Here is a 15171-nt window from a genome sequence, read left to right as displayed (position 1 = left end):
TTTAGGAGAGGCCTGTGCTGCCAGAACATCAATTTATTTGATGCTCCGGCGATACAAGCCTCTCAATCATACTTATGAGGCACTCAAAGCCACCCCAAATGGCTTTGCCTGGCCTCATTGATATGGAGGAAGGCAAAGCAGTACAATCAACTATGGACTGTTGCAACCTGAAGTTTGCCTAACATTTTGATTGGATGATGCCCCTTTTGCTTGACATGATGCCACTAAACCGAATAATGGATTTGATGTATCTGTTTTATATTAAAAATGGACTTTGAAAGTTTAGTTCAGGCTCTCTGCAGTTTTTGAGACCCCTTTGACCCCAGATTCTCTTGTTGCACATTTCCTGGTGACACTCCTGACTGGACTTTGCTGCTGATGTAGATGCTTTGCTGATGAAGAATCCTTGAATGCTGTCCCTTGGGGAGGTATATCGCTCTCTGCTGAAAGCCCCCTTGACATGTTTGTTTTTCTAGAAAATAATCTGTCATGCTGACTGTTAGAAATGGGGTCTTTGGTTGGCAGTCAGGTTAACCCCTGTCCAAGCAGGGACCCTCACTCTAGTCAGGGTAAAGGAGAATCACCCTCAGTTAACTCCGCTAACTCCCTCATTAGCACTAGTAGGCAGGCTTAACATCAGAAACAATGTCTAAAGTATTTGTACCAACACACACAGTAATACAGTGAAACACTACAAAATGGACATCACACAAGTTTAGGGAAATAGGTAACATGTATCTAAATCAAACAAGAAAAAATGACAAAAATCTACCAAACAAAAGTCAAAATATCAATTTTTTAAATATTAAGAGTCTTAGGCCATCATTTTAACATTGGCAGTAAAAGCCGCCTACTGCTGTGGCAACGGCTGCCAAAAGACCGTCACCGCGGCTACCATACGTTCACCAAATTCTGACCACAGCTGGATTTCTGCCACAAGAAGGGCGGAATCCGGCTGCGCCCATACTGGCGGATAGTGGTAAGGTGGGGCTGCTACCACCAGCAGCGCCACACCAGTGAACTGTCACAAGCCATATCATGACACATGGTACAGCCTGGCAGTGTCCTGCTGGCGGTAGCAGTGCCCATCCTGTTCCCTACTGGAAGACCCCTGGATGCAGGTAAATTGGGCTTCCGACAGGGGCAGGGGGTAAGGGATGTTGTATGCGTGTGTGGGGTTGTGTGTATGTATGTGTGAGTGTGTGTGTGAATGCGATTGTGTGTGTAGTGTTGTGTGCATGTGTGAGAATGCATGTACATATGGAAATGCGAATGCATGTCTGTGTGAATGTGTGTACGGATGTGTACGAGAATGAATGGATGCATGTGTGAATGAATGCATGTATGCCAGTGTGAGTGTGTGTATGCGTGGTGCGTGTCTGCGAGTGTGCTTGTATGTGGGGGTGAGATCAGAAGGTGGGGAGTGTGGCTGGAGGGGGCATGGGGGTAATCTGGGGAGTGTTTGGGGGGTGGGTGAGCCTCCTACCAGTGACAGTGAAGGAATTCACTGTCACTGGTAGGGCCTACCGCCATGGTTTTCGTTGCGTTGAGAACGCCATGAAAAGCATGGTGGTAGGCAGGGTCAAAATGCCGCTGGCGGTACAGTAGCAGCCGCCGGACTGGAGATTGTTATTTCCGGCCCGGTGGCTGCTACCGTTAGGAAGGGTTAATTGGCGGGTTGGCTGCAGCCAACCCGCCAATGTCATAATGTGGCGATGTGTACAGCCAGCCTGTTGGCGGTACTAGCTCCACATTATCACCTACCACGGCGTCATAATGACCCCCTTAATCCTTAGAAAACAGTGAAAATGCTGTTGTCACACAAAGTACCTGGTGTGTGTTAAAAATAAAGCAGCACAGGCGAGCGTGTATTGATTCCTTACTCACAAGTGAGGCCGTGATTCGTTTCCTTCGCTGGTCAGGTTGGCGATGCGTTGTTTTCCTCCCTTGCAAGAGACCAATGTGTCAATTTCCGGACGGAGCACCTCGGGTCCGCGCAGAGTCGGGTTGACTTTGACACCCAGGGACGATGCGTGGAAAATCTGGTCACACGGTATTAGAAAACCACGCTGTGTGGGGTTTGCGTCATTATCAGCTTCAGTAAGCGGGTGTTGCGTATTGTTTCAACCAGCCTTGATGCGTCGATCTCCCAGCCGTGATACAGGTGGAGCATCGATTTCAGCCGCGTGTTGTTTTTAGTCACATTGCAGAAGGTGCGTTGAAAATTTCCCTACACTGCGTTCTCTGCGTGGACTTTCAGCTCTTGGCTTCCAATCTTACCTTTTAACGGCTAAGGACTGGATAGGGCACCACTTTGCAGGGCAGGAGTCCTAGCAGAGAGTCCAGGTGCTGGTAGCGGGAAGTTATTACCCTGAGACTTCAACAACAGGAGGCAAGCTCCGTTCAAGCCCTTGGAGATTCTTCTCAAGCAGGAATGCACAACAAAGTCCAGTCTTTGTCCCCTTTCACAGGCAGAAGCAGCAACTGCAAGATAGCCCAACAAAGCACAGTCACAGGCAGGGGCAACACCTCTCCTCAGCCATTCAGCTCTTCTCCTTGAAAGAGGTTCCTCTTGAATCATGAAGTGATCTTGAAGAAATCTAAACTCTGGGTTTTGGAGTCCACTAATTATACCCCTTTCTGCCTTTGAAGTAGGCAAACTTCAAAGGAAAGTATCTCTTGTTTGCAAGATCCTGCCTTTCCCAGGCCAGGCCCCAGACACACACCAGTGGGTTGGAGACTGCATTGAGAGAGGACAGGCACAGCCCCTTCAGGTGTAAGTGACTACTCCTCCCTTCACTCTAGCATAGATGGCTTATCTGGATATGCGGTCTACACTCCAGTTCTCTTTGTGTCACTGTCTAGAGTTGAGGTGCAAACAGCCCAACTGTCAAACTCACCCAGACAGGGAATCCACAAAGAGGCAGAGTCACAGAATGGTTTAAGCAAGGAAAAGCCTACTTTCTAAAAGTGGCATTCTCAAATACACAATCTAAAAAAAACTTTACCATGAAATGCATTTTTAAAGTGTGACTTCAGAGAACCTAACTTCCACATTTCTATCTGCTCCCAAAGGGAATCTGCACTTTAATAATATTTAAAGGCAGCCCCCATGTTAATCTATGATATATACGCCTTGCGACACTGAAGACTGAATTTTGCAGTATTTCACTGCTAGGACATGTAACACACATCAGTACATGTCCCACCTTTGACATACACTGCACCCTGCCCATGGGGCTACCTAGGGCCTATCTTAGGGATGCCTTATATGTATAAAAAGGGAAGGTATAGGCCTGGCAAGTGGGTACTCTTGGCAAGCCGAATTGGCAGTGCAAGACTGCACAAACAGACACTGCAGTGGAGGTCTGAGACATGTTTAAAGGGCCACTCATGTGCGTGGCACAACCAGTGCTGCAGACCTACTAGAAGCATTACTAGGGACTTACTAGTAAATCAAATATGCCAATCATGGATAAACCAATCACCAATACAATTTACACAGAGAGCATATGCGTTTTAGCACTGGTTAGCAGTGGTAAAGTGACCAGAGTGCTAAAGCCAACAAAAACTGGTCAGAAAAAATAGGAGGAAGGAGGCAAAAAGATTGGGGATGACGCTGCAAAAAGGGCCAGGTCCAACGTTGACATTCACTCTTTTTGTTTTTCTAGCTAGAATTCTGTAGACTAAGATGTAGTTTTAGCAAATTATTTTTGTCTTCTTTTTGTGTTTTTGCTTGCTTGTGTTTGCCCCCTCACATGCATTTCCTAATTTGGTTAGCTGCAGAGACAAACTATGGGGGTCATTCTGACCCCGGCGGTCTAAGACCGCCGGGGCCAGGGTCGGCGGGAGCACCGCCGACAGGCCGGCGGTGCCCTGCAGGGCATTCTGACCGCGGCGGTTCAGCCGCGGTCAGAAGAGGCAAACCGGCGGTCTCCCGCCGGTTTACCGCTGCCCTTAGAATCCCCCATGGCGCCGCCATGGGGGATTCTGACACCCCCTACCGCCATCCTGTTCCTGGCGGTTCGCCCGCCAGGAACAGGATGGCGGTAGGGGGTGCCGCGGGGCCCCAATGGCATGGGCACGGCAGGGGCCCCCGTAAGAGGGCCCCGCAAAGTATTTCAGTGTCTGCTAAGCAGACACTGAAATACGCGACGGGTGCAAACTGCACCCGTCGCACCCCTGCAACTACGCCGGCTCAATTCTGAGCCGGCGTCCTCGTTGCAGGGGCATTTCCTCTGGGCCGGCGGGCGCTCTTTTGGAGAGCGCCCGCCGGCCCAGAGGAAATGTCTAAATGGCCGCCGCGGTCTTTTGACCGAGGTGCGGTCATTCAGCGGCGGTACCTTGGCGGACGGCCTCCGCCGTCCGCCAGGGTCAAAATCAGGCCCTATGTCCAGCCCAAATTTGCAAATCTGCTTAAATTGACAAATGTTGATACAGTCTGATTTGAGGTATATATCCGTATCTCAGATAATTTCATTTATGATATGTTTGATTCTTCTTGAATGCCTAATTGTGTTAATGCTAACTTTTTAAAATTTGTTTCACTGCTTTGGGTAACCTATGGGGATTATGGTGGTCATTACAACCCTGGCGGTCGGTTTTAAAGCGGCGGTAAAACTGCCAACAGGCCGGCGGTAAAAAAAAATGGAATTACAACTGTGGCGGAAACCGCCAACACAGACAGCCACGTTAACACTCTGACCGCCACGGCGGTACAAACACCGCGGCGGTAACCGGCAACAGACAGGCGGAAGACAATGTACTGTCCACAGTATCATGAGCGGCCAATCCGCCACCTTTTCCGGGGCGGATTCAACGTGAACAAAAACACGGCGGAAACAGGACTTCGAAGGGAAAACACTCACCTCTACACACCCCACGAGGAACCAGGACACCATGGAACCGGAACTTCAGATACTCCCAGCCTTTATCTTCCTGCTCCTCTACCAGGAGCACGAACGCCGGCAGCAAAGACCACGCTGAGTACTGCACCTACGACACAGGGGGGGGGGAGGGAAAAAACAGTGACACATACACACAATACGCAACACCCCCACCCCCACCTCACCCACAACAACACACACACCAATACATATTGATACATCACAGTTACACCCCCAACCCTCCCTGGAAGAATGCAAGGACAAAAGGAAATGAGTCGAATTATTGTAATATATTAAAATACAGTAATCAGAAATATTTACATATATACACATTTACACTATGAACAATTATATACACCAAGAACACAAGTCCAAGGGATTCCACCATCATAGTTCGTGGACCACTGGGCCCAAAAGGCATGGGCGAGGCTCACACTCAATACCCGAACAAGACGGAGAGAACACTGCAGGGGCATCAGATAGAAATAAAACAGGCACCTCAGGGGAAAGGGAAGGAGGGCACCTCAGCCGGATGAGTGCACAGCGCCAGATCCACGAGAGGGCTTCATGCCCATTGATGTATACTGGGGAGTGCAAAGCCACAGTCTCTCAAGTGAATAGCAGTCTCCACTGGTTCTGGAGGGGGCTTGGTGCCCAGAGTGCATCATCCTGCCAAGGACAGAGGTAGTGGATGTAACTCTCCACTGGTTCTGGAGGGGGCTTGGTGCCCAGAGTGCTTCATCCTGCCAAGGACAGAGGTAGTGGATGCCTTTCTCCACTGGTTCTGGAGGAGGCTTGGTGCCCAGACTGCTTCATCCTGCCCGTGGCGGCCTCAGTAGCGTAGTAATCATTGGCACTCACTGTCCTGCGGTGGTGCTGGCGGTCTTGTCCTGGGCAGCGGGGCTGGGGCTAGTGGTCCTGTCTTGGGCAGCGGGGCTGCTGGCGGTCTTGTCCTGGGCAGCGGGGCTGCTGCTGGCGGTCCTGTCTTGGGCAGCGGGGTTGCTGGCGGTCTTGTCCTGTGCAGCGGGGCTGCTGCTGGTGGTCTTGCCTTGGGCAGCGGGGCTGCTGGCGGTCTTGTCCTGGGCAGCGGGGCTGCTGTTGGCGGTCTTGTCCGCCGTGCTGATCTTCCCAGACTTGCTGGTTTTAATGTGCCCCTTCCCCAGCTTGGATGGTGTCTCAGCTGTCTCCACACTCCCAACTGTACCCCTGGGAGCAGCTTGGTGGCTGATTTATTTCCCCTCTCCCGCCGGGCACTGGCCAACTTTTTATGCTTGACAGGTGGGGGACTGTCCGTACTCTGGCTCCTTGCCACACTGGCTGCCCTGCTGCCTGGTGCACTCCATAATCCGGTGACTACTGGCACCACTGTTCCCGCCGATGTTGTGGCTGAGGTGATAGGTTGGGACCTGGAGAGTCGGGCCCTAGGAGACTAAAGGGGTGGGGCAGGTGAGGGAAAGAGGTCAAGGTTGGCCAGGAAAAGTTTCTTCAGAACACTGGGACGGGTGGCTGGATGAGGTTTGGGAGTGGAGGAAGAGGTAGTGGTTGTAGGAGGTGTACGTTTGCTGACTTTGGGTGAAGGTGCATGGGATGGAGGCTGGCATGAGGTAGATGGCTGTTGGGTGGGTGTGTGGCTGCGTTTGTGTACCTTGGGAGGTGGCCTTACAGATACACTGGGAGAGGACACAGGGGACGTGTGAATGGTAGTGGGGGTGGTGACTGCACGTGAGCGGGGTGTGGTGGTGGGTGTGCTGGTGATGGACGTAGTGGCTGAGGATGTAGTGCATGCAGGTGTGAGTGGAGACGAGACAGGGAGGGAGGAGGGAGACGAGGAGGAGGGGGACACAGTGGAGGCAGTGGATGTTGGTGTGTCTGCATGGGTCTGATGCTTGCGTGAGTGCCTGTGGGATGTGTGGTGCTTATGTGTGTTGAGGTGTGTGCATGCTGGTCTGATGGTGTGCTTGGGATAGGCTGAGGTACAGGGGTGTGGGTCTGTGTGGAAGAAGTTGGAGGGGGAGGCTAGAGACAGGGACAATGGCTGCCATCAGTGCTGAGGCCAGAGTCTGAAATGCTCGCTGAAGGGCTGCCTGACCAGAGTGAATGCCCTCCAGGAATGCATTGGTTTGTTGCAACTGCCTCTCTACACTCTGGATGGCATTCAAAATGGTAGACTTCCCAACAGTGAGGGACCTGAGGAGGTCAATGGCCTCCTCACTGAGGGCAGCATGGGTGGCTGGGGCAAGGCCTGAGGTGCCTGGGGCGAAGGTGATGCCCACCCTCCTGGGTGAGTGGGCACAGGGCAAAAGCTGAGGGGCTGCTGGGAGGGCGGTGCTGGTAGGGGGGTGGTGGCTGTACCTGTAGATGCGGGGGCACAGATGGGCCCGCCACCGCAAGGGAGATCCCATCAGAGGACGAGTCCGTATCGCTGGTGTCAGCTCCTGTCCCCGCCGTGGAACTCCCCTCGCCCTCCGTCCCACTGGTGAATTCAGACTGCGTAATTTCGCTCTCCAGGGCCATGTGGGATGCAGCTCCCTCCTGCTCCGGTGACACTGCTCCTCCGCCTGATGTTGCTAATGCACACAAGAACAGGGAGACCACAAAAAGGGGGGGGAAGACAGAAGAAAGACATGTTGAGTACATGCAATACCGCTACCGTTGGCAGACACGACAGACACAGAAGCCCCCTGCACTAAGCCGAGCACTTGGAGTCCACTATTCAATCCCAGGGACATGGGTTACAAGGCTATGGCCGATTTCTGCACACATGGATGTCACAGGAGCCCGACGAGGTATAGTTGGCACTGTACAAAGGTGGGGTGGGGTGCCACAGGGCCTGCCTTAAGTAGGGTCCTTGCCTACTAACCTCGCCCTGGCCTGGGGGACCCCACAGCCCACCTCCCCCACCCAGACACCTACAATGCGCGCTGAATCAGCAGAATGAGAGTGTACTCACCCCCTTGTTGCTGCTGTGATGCCCTCAAGCGCCCATCCAACACCGGGTACGACAACACCAGGATCCTGAACATCAGGGGGGTCATGGTGCGACGGGCACCCCTCCCACGTTGGGAGGCCATCCCCAGCTGGGCCTCCGCCGTCTTGGTGCTTCAGTGGCGAATGTCCTCCGATCTTTTCTGGCAGTGGGTGCTCCGTCTGTGGTAGACCCCCAGGGTCCGGACTTCCTTGGCGATGGCACGCCAAATGTCTGTCCTTCTTCTGGTGGGCGCTGACCTACAGGAATAGTACAGGGGAAAAGGAGAAGATATTACCGCCTGCACGTCACAGTCATTGGCCCGCATCCCTACCCTTGCCATGACGCACATGCACTCACCATCTTTTCATGCACGCCTCATTCTCACCCCCCCTATCTTTCATCCACCCCACTCCACACAGGCATTGCCCATACAGCATGCTCACAGTGTACTTACCTGTTTGTCTGGAGGACCGTAGAGTAGCGTGTACTGGGGGAGGACCCCATTCACGAGTTTCTCCAACTCCTCCGTGCTGAAGGCAGGGGCTCTTTCCCCAGACACACGAGCCATTGTCTCTTCCAGACTGAGGTCACAGCAGCACTTGCAGTGTAGGTCCTCTCCTGTCGAAGATCGGGTATCAAGTGATTAAACAGAGAGAAAATGGCAGTCACGTCCGCAGCGCTGCGTACCGTCACGGCCGGCGTACATCGTCATTGGCTCCTGGGACCCATAGGGTCCATTGTTAACCAATGCAGGATTGCGCCACAGGCTTCGACCGCCTACCACGGCGGTGTACAACGCCAGCGCAGTTACCTCATATCCCCTTGTCCCACTTTACAGGTCAGGCAGCTGCCATTTCATGGACCCACATGGCATTATTTTTGACTGCGTCACACACATGTAGGCCTTGCCTAAACACTCATACAGGCTAATTTCCAATTGCCAATATTTTCAGAGTGAGCTGTGTTTATGTATCTCAGAGTTGGTTGACTCTCTGCTCGCTGTTCTCCTCCATAGGCACCGTCCGCTGGGGCATGTGAGGAGATGGCGGCATCCTCTGGTGTACAGACCGCTGGTGGACCTGTCGACAATGGAGGAGCGACATGTGATCATTACTTACAGGCTTGACCGTACCACAATCCAGGAACTGTGTAACCAGTTGGAGCCAGACCTGATGTCAGCTATCCGCCATCCCACAGGAATCCCCCCTCAAGTGCAGGTGCTGTCAGTAGTCCATTTCCTAGCAAGTGGGTCTTTTCAGACGACAGTGGCCATAGCATCAGGGATGTCCCAGCCTATGTTTTCAAACGTGTTGTCCAGAGTGTTGTCTGCCCTGCTGAAACACATTCCCTCAGGTGGAGGATTTGCCTACAGTGAAAGGTGATTTCTATGCACTGGGACATATCCCCGACATCATAGGTGCCATTGATGGGACACATGTGGCCTTGGTACCCCCCCCACAGGAGTGAACAGGTGTACAGAAACCAGAAGAGTTACCATTCCATGAATGTGCAGATGGTGTGTTTGGCAGACCAGTACATCTCCCATGTTAATGCCAAATTCCCTGGCTCAGTGCATGACGCTTACATCCTGTGGAATAGCAGCATCCCTTATGTGATGGGGCAACTCCAGAGGCACCGGGTGTGGCTATTAGGTGAGCACATGGACCCAATACAGTGGAAATAGTTGTCTGGGTCTGTGGATGTCCCTATGAGTTTGTGTGTGTCTAACAGTTGTTCCTTGCCATTTGCAGGTGACTCTGGTTACCCCAACCTGTCATGGCTACTGACCCCAGTGAGGAATCCCAGGACAAGGGCAGAGGAACGCTACAATGATGCCCATGGGTGGACTAGGAGAATTATAGAGCAGACCTTCGGCCTCCTGAAGGCCAGGTTCCGGTGCATCCATATGACAGGTGGTTCCCTATTCTACTCACCAAAGAAAGCATGCCAGATCATCGTGGCCTGCTGTATGCTTCACAACTTGGCTTTGCAACAACAGGTGCCTTTTCTGCAGGAGGATGGTCCGGATGGAGGTCTGATGGCAGCTGTGGACCCTGTGGACAGTGAAGACGAGGAAGCAGAAGAAGAGGACATCGACAACAGGAACACGGTGATCCTGCAATACTTCCAGTGAGACACAGGTAAGAAGACAACACTGCCTGCTACATCTGACTTAAATGTACTACCTCTCTACTGTCTGTCATTTTCACCCAGTGTATGGTCACTGAGTTGTCACTTTCCCTTACGATTTCACAGATGTGGGTCCCACTGTGTTACATTTGCTTTGTTTCCTCATGGACTATAGCTGTGTGACATAGGTATGTTGACATTACATTTGAATTAGCATTTTGCCACTGTAATTGCTAATACACTATTTCAAAATCACAGACAGACTCCTGATTTTTGTGTGCTTTAAGGGTGTTTATTTAAGTGCTCAATATTAGAGAGGGTTGTAAAATGGTGAGGGGTGATGGTGGAGGAATGTCCATGGTAGAGCCCAGTCTATTAGTCTCACAGGTGCATTGTCCAAAGGGGCATAGGAAGTGGAGCTGGGGCAGTTTAAGAATGGACAGGGTGACAAGGTGGGACAAAAGGATGACAATCAGGGTGGTCTCATTTCTTGGCGGGGGTCTTGGCATCATTCTCTGTCTTTGTCCGAGATCTCAGGGACCGCTTGTGGGGTGGTTCTCCCTCTGCAGGGGGTGGGGTGCTGGTGTGGTGGTCCTGTGGCGATGCCTCCTGTCCACTAGCGCCGGCGGAGGTGGTGGGCAGCTCATCATCCAGGCTAGTGTCAGGGGCCCCTTGTTGTGCCACAGTGTCCCTACTGGTGTTGATGAGTTCCTTCAGCACCCCTACAATGGTGCCCAGCGTGGAATTGATGGATTTGAGTTCCTCCCTCAAGCCCAAATACTGTTCCTCCTGCAGCCGCTGGGTCTCCTGAAACTTGGCCAGTACCGTTGCCATCGTCTCCTGGGAATGGTGGTAGGCTCCCATGATGTTGTAGAGGGCCTCGTGGAGAGTGGGTTCCCTGGGCCTGTCCTCCCCCTGACGCACAGCAGCCCTCCCAGTATCCCTGTGTTCCTGTGCCTCTGTCCCCTGAACCGTGTGCCCACTGCCACTGCCTCCAGGTCCCTGGTGTTGTTGGGGTGGTGGGTTCCATGTAGTGGTGGGCACACTGCTGCTTGACGTGTCCTGAGGACAGAGGTATGGGCCCCCTGGGTGGGTGCTGTGCTGGTGTTTCCAGAGGGGGAAGGTCTGTAGTGGCTTGTGCCAGTGTGAGGGGAACCGACTGTCCCAAGGTCCCAGATGGGCCGGCTGGTCATCTAGATCCAGTTGGACAGAGCTGCTGTCATCACTGTGGGCCTCTTCTGTGGGTGGAGTGGACATATCTGGACCCTCCTGTCCGGTGACGTTGGGTAGGGGTCCTGCAGGGGTGTAAAGGCATGATTATTGCATCTGTGTGTGCCATGGTATGCAATGAGTGGATGACCGTGTACCCCAGTGCTTGCATTCCTGTGTAGGACCTTGTGTGATAATGGTTTAGGGGGGTGTATGGGTATGTGCAGTGGCCATGCTTTGGTGATGGGGGTCCATGCTTTGGTGTTGCATGCAGGGCTTGGGTTTGGGATGTGTGGTTTGTGATATTGGGACATGTGTGAGGAGTTGGAGTGATGGGGGTGAGGGCAAGGGTGGGGGTATGTGATGGCATGCAGGTAGGGTGGGGGATGAAGTAGTAAAGATTTGACTTACCAGAGTCCATTCCTCCACCTACTCCTGCGAGGCCCTCAGGATGCAGTATAGCCAAGACCTGCTCCTCCCATGTTGTTAGTTGTGGGGGAGTAAGTGGGGGTCCGCCGCCAGTCCTCTGTACCACGATGTGGTGTCTTGAGACCACGGAACGCACCTTCCCCCGTAGGTCATTCCACCTCTTCCTGATGTCATCCCTAGTCCTTGGGTGCTGTCCCACTGCGTTGACCCTGTCCACGATTCTTCGCCATAGCTCCATCTTCCTAGCTATGGAGGTGTGCTGCACCTGTGATCCAAATAGCTGTGGCTCTACCCGGATGATTTCCTCCAACATGACCCTGAGCTCCTCCTCAGAGAACCTGGGGTGTCTTTGCGGTGCCATGGGGTGGTGTGGGTGATGTGTGTGGTGGTGTGTGTTGTGATGTGTGAGGTGATATTTAGAGGTGTGTTGTGTGAGGTGCGTGGATGTTATGTGGGTGATGGTGTTGTGTGCCTGTGGATGCGAGTTTGTAGATGGTGATGCCTCTCTCTGGCCTTCTGTTGCAATTGTGGTCGTAGGGGATTGTGGGTGATGTGGGTGTGTGTTTTATATTGTATTGGGTGTGTGGCAGTGGTGTATCAGGTGTGTGTATTTCGAATTGTCCAACGTGGTAGTGTTTTGTAAGTGTGTGTGTATTTTGAGCGCTGCGGTGTGTACCGGCAATGGATTACCGAGGTTGAAAGACTGCCGCGTGGATTCGTGGGTCGTGATAGTGTGGGCGTATTCCTGTTGGCGTGACGGTGGAGGTTTTGTTATCGCCAGTTTATCACTGACCTTTGGTGTGGCGGACTTGTGTGGGTGTCTAGATTTTGGCAGATTCCGGGCTTTGGGTCATAATGACCGTGGCGGAATTCCGCGGCCGCGGCGGTGTATTGGTGGTCATCTTCACAGCGGTAAGCGGCTTTTACCGCCAATGTTGTAATGACCCGCTATATATCTTTATAATTTGATTTTGCACATTATCTTCCTGATACTAACTTTGTGTTTGTAATATAAAGCTTTGAACTAAATTGTTGGGGTGGTGTTGATGTAAATTTGTTGATGGTTCACTGTATTTCGTTCTGACTCAAAAGGTCCTTCGACCTCAGTGAAGCATTTGATTCTTGCAAAGAATGAAAATGTGTTTGCAGTTTTAGTAGCAGAGGTATGGTTATGTCCCATAAGAGGGGGAACCATACTTTTGTTCAGTGTTCAGATTTACAGTTTTGTCACTAGAGTTACGGGTTTGTCCCATAAGAGGGAGAACCATATTTTGGTTAATGTTAAAGAATTCACATCTCATAGCCCAGTCCAAAAATTACCCACCCCATATTTTGTCCTGTGATCCATTCCAGAGATTGAGTCGGCTCCAGCGTTGTACCTTCAAGGGAGGTGCTGAGTATAAATAGGGATTTGTGCTTTCAATGCTTTTGCTTGAAGATTGCAGTGAAGTGTGATGTTGTAAAGTGTTTTGCAGAGTCGACGTACTCAAAGTGATTATGGCGCTTTGTGCAAAAAAATTGTCTGTGGTTAATGTTGTTGTTGACGGGTTTGTCAAGGCCTAAGATCCCGGGAAAATGAACAAGTATAGAAGACAGTTCTTTAATTTATTGTCTGCAGTGAGGTACTTGTCAAGAGACGTCATTGACAGTGCCAGTACTTTTCCTTGAGCGAGTGTGAGTTGTGGTTGGTATTTAGTGAATCCGAGGCCTACAGAGGATCTATATTAACCAGAGGGAGAATTGCTGGTCAAGTTTCACTCATTGTGTAATAGAGAAAGCCACAGTCGAAAATGTAGCCTGTCTAGCTTTCAAAGCATTTGAGTCCTCCCCTTATTTGCAGGCAGGTTGTTGATTTTTGTCTGTGATATTTTGCTTTAGGATTGTGTATACAAGTGTGTGAGAGGTAATTGCAAAGTGACTGCAGCTGTTGAGTGGAGTGAGTGTGACGCCATTTGGTACCACGCTGGGATATGTTGGTTAGTGTAAAAGCTACGCTGGTTCTGGTGGATAGTACTGTATTGCGAACAGATTGCGAAAATGATTGTGGGTTTGAATTTACTTAATGGTTTTTAAGGCTTTAAGAAGCGTGCTGAGTGGATGTGTTTATTCAGGTTAGAGAGAGTGAACCAATAGCACCTGAGGGAACACCAGCTTACAAAGTGTCAAAAAACAAAAGGAGTTTCAGCATGCACATGGCTTAAACAATGGTGTAAGATCACTGAGAATGAAGGTTCATTAGCCTTTCTCCTTGTTATGGAACATTTAACCTGAGAATTTAAGACAATTTGAGGAGAGTGATGTGCGAATCAAAGCCTCACAATCTGAAGCACTTTGGCCCGTATTTATACTCCGTTTGCGCCGAATTAGCGTCGTTTTTTTCGACGCAAATTCGGCGCAAAACGAACGCCATATTTATACTTTGGTGTTAGACGCGTCTAGCGCCAAAGTATGGGCAAATAGCGTCATTTTTTTGCGTGAACGCCTTCCTTGCGTTAATGAGATGCAAGGAAGGCGTTCCCGTCTAAAAAAATGACGGTGACGCAAATGCGTCGTATTTATACTCCCGGGCAAAAATCACGCCCGGGAGTGGTCGGGTCAAAAAACCCCGCATTTGCGCCACTTTTTAACGCCTGGGTCAGGGTAGGCGTTAAGGGGCCTGTGGGCTCAAAATGAGCCCACAGGTGCCCTCCCATGCCCCCAGGGACCCCCCCTGCCACCCTTGCCCACCCCAGGAGGACACCCAAGGATGGAGGGACCCATCCCAGGGACATTCAGGTAAGTTCAGGTAAGTATAATTTTTAATTTTTTTATTATTTTTTTGGTGGCATAGGGGGGCCTTATTTGTGCCCCCCTACATGCCACTATGCCCAATGACCATGCCCAGGGGACATAAGTCCCCTGGGCATGGCCACTGGGCAAGGGGGCATGACTCCTGTCTTTACTAAGACAGGAGTCATTTAAATGGCGTCTGGGCGTCGAAAAAAATGGCGCAAATCGGGTTGAGGCGATTTTTTTGCCTCAACCTGACTTGCCCCATTTTAAGACGCCCTAACGCCATTTTCCCCCTACGCCGGCGCTGCCTGGTCTACGTGGTTTTTTTCCACGCACACCAGGCAGCGCCGGTCTGCTAGCGCCGGCTAAGGCCATTCCATAAATACGGCGCCCGCATGGCGCTTCAGAATGGCGTTAGACGGCGCTAAATTATTTGACGCTAAACTGCGTTAGCGCAGTTTAGCGTCAAAAAGTATAAATATGGGCCTTACTATTTGGGAACTTGTTGCAAGACAGAAAGAAACAGCAAAATTTTAGAGTAGAATGTAGAAAGCAGACAATACTTTAGTGGAAGCTAGATGGGATGCAGAACCGAAAAGATGAAGAGCAGAAATATTGTATGGAGTGATAATGTTTCCAGCTATCACAGAGGAAGATGATGGGAGTACAAATCCTAAGAGAAGAAAGAAACAAACAGCTAAAACAGAACAAACTGCAGATGAGAGTAAAAAGACAGCCACATATGAAAGTGAGTTAGAAGATGAGTTTATAGATTAG

This window comes from Pleurodeles waltl, chromosome 4_2 (assembly GCF_031143425.1).
Source record: "Pleurodeles waltl isolate 20211129_DDA chromosome 4_2, aPleWal1.hap1.20221129, whole genome shotgun sequence".
In the NCBI taxonomy this organism is placed as follows: domain Eukaryota; kingdom Metazoa; phylum Chordata; class Amphibia; order Caudata; family Salamandridae; genus Pleurodeles; species Pleurodeles waltl.
Note: the sequence above shows the minus strand (reverse complement) of the source record.